Source organism: Suncus etruscus, chromosome 2 (assembly GCF_024139225.1).
Source record: "Suncus etruscus isolate mSunEtr1 chromosome 2, mSunEtr1.pri.cur, whole genome shotgun sequence".
NCBI lineage: Eukaryota > Metazoa > Chordata > Mammalia > Eulipotyphla > Soricidae > Suncus > Suncus etruscus.
In genome coordinates, this window is record NC_064849.1 from 77,346,250 (window position 1) to 77,352,304 (window position 6,055).

At 30.7% G+C, this 6,055-nt stretch overlaps 1 non-coding gene across 1 annotated transcript; it reads left to right on the forward strand.

The window, feature by feature from the left end:
* The first annotated feature begins 2,127 nt into the window (after positions 1-2,127).
* LOC126002633 (small nucleolar RNA SNORA51) lies at positions 2,128-2,260 on the forward strand. Its single transcript, XR_007493315.1, has one exon. It is a non-coding gene; the product is annotated as a small nucleolar RNA SNORA51 (small nucleolar RNA).
* Positions 2,261-6,055: the final 3,795 nt, after the last annotated feature.

Genomic DNA, 6,055 nt, shown 5'->3' on the forward strand with positions numbered 1-6,055 from the left:
TCTCTAACTGCACTCACTGCTCTTTGTCATAAGCTTCATATCATGGACCAGTCCTTCCAGCCCTCATCTCTATTATCTCTGGGAATTATTAACATATTGTCTTTTATTTTTCTTAAATCCCACTATCTATGAGTGAGGCTATTCTGTGACTTTCTCCCTCTGATATTTTTACTCAGCCTAAAAGTTTCCATACCCATACAAGTATAGGAAAATGTCACGGCTTTATTTTTCCTGAAAGCTGCATATTATTCCATTATGTATATGCAGCACAGTTTCTTTAGCCACTCATCTGTTGTCAGGCATCTGGTTGTTTCCAGATTCTGGCTATTGTATATAGTGCTGCAATGAATATATGTGTACAGAAGGAATTTTTGTGTTGTGTATTTGCGTCCTAGGGTATAGCTCTAGAAATGGTAGAGCTGGATCATATGGGAGGTCAATTTCCAGTTTTTGGAGCAATCTCCACATTGTTTTCTATAAAGGCATTCCTATCAGCAGTGAATGTGAATGAAAGTTCCTTTCTCCTCATTTCTCTCCTTTCTCCCCTATTATTTTAATAGGATTTTTACCCACTCTTGTCTAAGTTATTTATGCCTACAAAAATCATTTGTTTTATTAATGCAGGAACACATTTACACTATTCAGTCTTTAATTATTATTATCCATGTATTTATTTATCATTTATTCTTCCAATTATATTTATTTTGGTGATATTTTTGATTTTTAATCTTTGTTATATTTAAATAATGCTTGTAATTTATAACCTTCTTTAGTTTAGTATTGGCTAATAGCAAATTTTCTTTATGACCCTATCATTGGAGATATTTTAGCTGGTTACTAAAGTACAATATAACTCTTATTGTATGTCAGTCTTTTACATGGAAATTCTACTGGTTTTAACTTTTTTTTAAATTGGTAATGAGCTTATTTTTCATTCTATGTTTTTAACATGAAGTGACCCACACGTGGGTGTGGGTGTGAGGGTACAGTTACACTTTTTTGTTCACATTTAACATTTTTAAAATGCATAACTTGTATTTTAATCACATGTTTAAGTGGCATTGAATTCTTATATATTTAGTACACTGTTTTTGCTTCATTGTTGGTGCTTAAGCCACAAAAATAATTATCAATCCTGTAAAATTTAAAATTTAATTATTTTCTATTTAAATTTTTTCTCATTATTCATAGATCACTCTCTGGGAGTTCAGGGAACCACTTTTGATTGAATGATAAAACACTCGTTGCATATATACTGCTGATAGTATTCCCTTAGGGTCCTTTATCATAATTTTTTCTTTGAATATGTGATATATTTTAAAGTTTTGATGAGGATATTTCCAATAATAATCTATATGTTTCAAATTAGCATGATGATTATAATTGTAAAGTAAAATTTTATTACCATTCATTACGAATAATAGTTTCTTACTCTATATATTGAAGAAATTATCTGATTATTTGTTGGATTACTTAATGGATTATAAATCACAAAACTTTTCATTTACAAAAGCAACACTGTATATAAAAAATAAGTCCCTTATTTTGTTGGAGAACTTACTTTACAATGTGGATTTATTTCTTTAAATTTTAGACACTAAGACTTAATAATAATATTAACAAAAGAATTTTAGGCTTAAAATATTCCAAATCTAAATCCACCAGAAGGGTCATCTCATCACGTGATGAGATGGAATCTATTATGCTGAGTGAAATAAGTCAAAGGGAGAGAGATAAACGCAGATTGGTCTCCCTCATCTATGGGTTTTGAGAAAAATGAAAAACATTTGTGTAATGATTCTCAGAAACAAAATAGAGGAGAGCTGGAGGGTCCAGCTCCTGACGTGAAGCTCACCACAGGGATTGTTTAGTGCAGTCACAGAAATAATTACACTGAGAACTATCATAACAATATGTGACTGAATGAGGCAAGTAGAAAGCCTGTCTAAAGTACAGGCCAGTATGGAGTGGGGAGAAAGGACACTTGGGATATTGGTCATGGGAATGTTGCACTGGTGAAGGATATATATTTTTTTTCTTTTTTTATTTATAATCTATAAATATATATATTTTATATATATTTATAAATATATATATAAAATAAAAAAAAAAGAAAAGAAAAGATAAGGCCTCCCAATTCTTACCACAGGCTGTGTTCTTTACACTGACTGTATAGAAAGAGAAGGTACTGTAAATGCACCCCATATACATCTCAACACAGGACCTTTGCCTGGTCTGTATTGTGAATTGGGGGACAAAATAAATTTAAAAAAATAAAAATAAATTTAAATTTGAATAAAAAAATACTCAACACTTGAACAATTTACTTAAATTACCTTCAATCTATGGCACTATTCTTTGTAATTCTTATCATTTTCACTTCTATAGTGCAATTATTTAATAAAAATTATGAAATAGGGGCCAAACAGATAGCACAGCGGTTGGCTGTTTGCCTTGCATGTGGCCAACCTGAGATGGACCCGGTTTAATTTCTGGCATCACATATGGTTCCCCAGCCTGCCAGGGGAAGTATATTTTCTTTTTTTAATAATATCTTTATTTAAACACTGAAAGGGGGCCATTTCTGAGTGCAAAGTCAGGAATAACTCCTGAGCACTGCTGGATGTGGCCCCTAAACCAATAAATCAATCAGTAAATAAATAAAGTTTAGAAATTTATGATATAATAACATTGATTTCTCAGGATTTTTAAATATATTTTTATAAAATATATTTCAATTTAAATGCACATGCATCTCTAATTATTCTTCTCTATTTTCATTTTCTTAACTCTCACTGCCTTTCCTTCTCTTATATTTTTTCTCTTTGCTTTTCCCACTCTTCAGGTTTTTTCCCTTCTTTTATTTTGGATTTAGTCTTTTAGATTTTTATCTGTAAGAAAATTACCTAGATTATATTATTAACTTTTACATTTTAACACACATCCAGATTTTATGCCACTATGTGATCTGCGTTGTTCACTTTTATTTGCTTGTTTGTTTGGGCTACATCCAGTGGTACTCAGGCGTTACACCTGGCTCTACGTTCAAAAATCGCTCCTGGCTCGGGGGACCCACAGGGGATGCGATATTCAACCTGCATCCATCCTGGATCAGCCATGTGCAAGGTAAACACCATAGCATTGTCCTACTACTCAGGTCCCTGCTTTGTTCATTTTAAACAGGGTTTTAATGAGTACATAACTTTTACTGTTACATGGTTACAAAATATTTTTTTATTTTAAGGACTCTTATTTTTTCACCAGTTACTATTTTTTGTTTCTTCTGTAAAGTAGTACAAAAACTTGCAGAATCTTGGAAAAATTATTTGACTTTCTAACTGCCTCAAAATTTGACTATTGATCATTAACACATAATGAAAATCTTTGTGCCACTTTAAAATATGGGCTGTACTCACTGAAAATCATTTTATACTTCTAAGAATTTTTTGTGATACATTTAATAATTTAATATTATAATTTAGAAGGCTATCATCTTAATAGTGTTTATACATGTTTATTGAACTCTTCTTTTGGTAATTCTTCAAAGTTTTCAAAATGGAAAATGACTGCTGTATTTCTTTGTTGTATAAATAATTATACAAATAAATCTAAAATGATTGTGAATTAAAAATTAGAGTAGGTAGTAAATCCTTGCCAGATGTGATATTAATTTTGAAATACATTTAAGAAATCAACTGTCATTTGTTTTCTTGTTAAGATACAACTAATATTTCTCAAGGATTGTTTAATAGGTTTTTGAATATTGGGTTTAATGAGAATGTATAATTAGACTTTGAATCTTTTTTTTTTTTTTTTTTTTTTTTTTTTGGTTTTTGGTTTTTGGGCCACACCCAGTAACGCTCAGGGGTTACTCCTGGCTATGCGCTCAGAAGTTGCTCCTGGCTTGGGGGACCATATGGGACACCGGGGGATCGAACCGCGGTCCATCCTAGGCTAGCGCTGGCAAGGCAGGCACCTTACCTTTAGCGCCACCGCCCGGCCCCTAGACTTTGAATCTTATCTTTAAATGAGAAATTTAAGATATGTTTTAAAAGCACTAAGGATTCAAGAATATATCATGCATAAATAGAATTAGATTCAAGAATTTATCATGTATAAATAAAATAACTACTCCTACATATGGATTATGCTTCTATTTTAAAAATTAGTGAGTGTAAATATAAAGATGCATTAATATAAAACAGCCATATTTTGGGGTTATTTTGTTCTCAAAATATGAAAGTGAAAATATATTGGAGGGGCATTTTTATAGAGAATAAATATTGTAGTTTGCATTTTTAATGAGAATGTGAGATAAAGCTATCATAACTTTCTATCTATGTAATCTCATATATAATGTCATGTTAAAATGTGTGTTTATTAAAGGAACTAACCTAAGAGCAGGTATTTTGGAAAATGTATGATTTTCTTTAAGATTTTTCTGGAATAAAAGTTGTTAAATTCGTTTTGTTCTTTTCAACACTATTACTTTACTTCTCTTCATATCATAGCACATTAGCTTGTCAGGAAAAATCATCACCTAGAAGATCCAAATATGTTTATAACATTTTATGGGTTCCCTCTAATGGATGCATTTCATCAAGAAAAAACATTTTGATATAATTTTTATGCAGTACAATAATGTTTCATAGCCTATATGAGATTTTCCATTTGCAGGGGTTAGAGAAATTTACATATAAAGTGAAGTAGTCCAAAATCTGCCACATCATTATGTTAAAGCATAGCACAACATGGCCATTAGTTTAAGATTTTGTTGCATTTCTTTAGTTAAGCAAATTGTGCATGCCTTCATATTTCCACAGATAAGCACAGAAAAACAAGAAGTCTTAAAAATGATTTTTCAGATTGTTTTTTTCCTTAAGGTGCTGTTTTGTTGTCACTAATTTAGCTATAGCCTTTATTGGTTATCCATAAAAACTTGTCTGTTCACAAGTAATGACACTATATTTCTAATTGGGGTTCTACCTTGCTGTGACAAATAGCATCCAAGAAAAATTGATCAATTAATCATCACCTTAAAAATTTACTATATTTAATGATATTTTAGTTCAGAAAATAAATATGCCATGAGAGAGATGAACTGAGGATGAGATTTCATTGCCTTGGCTCATTTATAAATATACATTCACCAGAAAAAAAACAACAGCACCAATAAATTAGGAGGAAAAAATCTACCTATAACTTCCCATTAATCATATACTTTTTGCATCTTGAAATTGCCACTTAAAATTTTATTTTATTTTGTAATGACACATCTTCTTTTCGAGTTCACCGAGATTCTGAAGGACATGTTCATCATGATTTCTATTGAACCATTTAAAATGGAAAGATTTCTCAGTTTCATGATGGCTTACAGCAGCCATAATTTCTTACCTCATGATTTTTTCAAATAGACATTTGGCAGGTAAAATTTTATTTTGTGTGTTTGTGTTTGTAGCTCTCATTGCTAAATTCTTGATGACATACACTTTTCAATTGTAATTGCCTTTATAGATTAATTTAGATCTATTAAGTTTTTCTCATTGGTAATGGATCATGTATTATTTTTCTTCCTGTTTTCACCATTCTATATTTTCCATCCTTTTATTTTTCAATTTTTAATTTTTTCTTATTTCCCTTTCCCCATTTCATGACTACTTTATTTTTTTAAATTAACATTGCATGGATATACTACATTTTATTTATATCTAATTTCACAAAGCACTAGTTTCAGTGAGTTTTTTTTCTATGTGAAAGCTTAATACTAAAAGTGTACTCAGAGCCACTTATATAGGTAAGACCTATATAGCTTTTATATTCTATCACTGGTATCTTTTTGAAATGAATTTTTTCATGGAGAGGCTGAATGAGAGTGACTTGTTTTAAAAAAATTCATTTTACTTTTCCAACATAACAGTATGACTGTTTTCTCTTGCAACATTTTTGGGAGTTTATTGTTAAGTTGAATCTGCACCTCTGAATGAACACTGCATCATTTCAAAGCAAGGAGTACAGATGAAGATAGTATGCTAATTTATCCCTTGCTCAGTGAAGA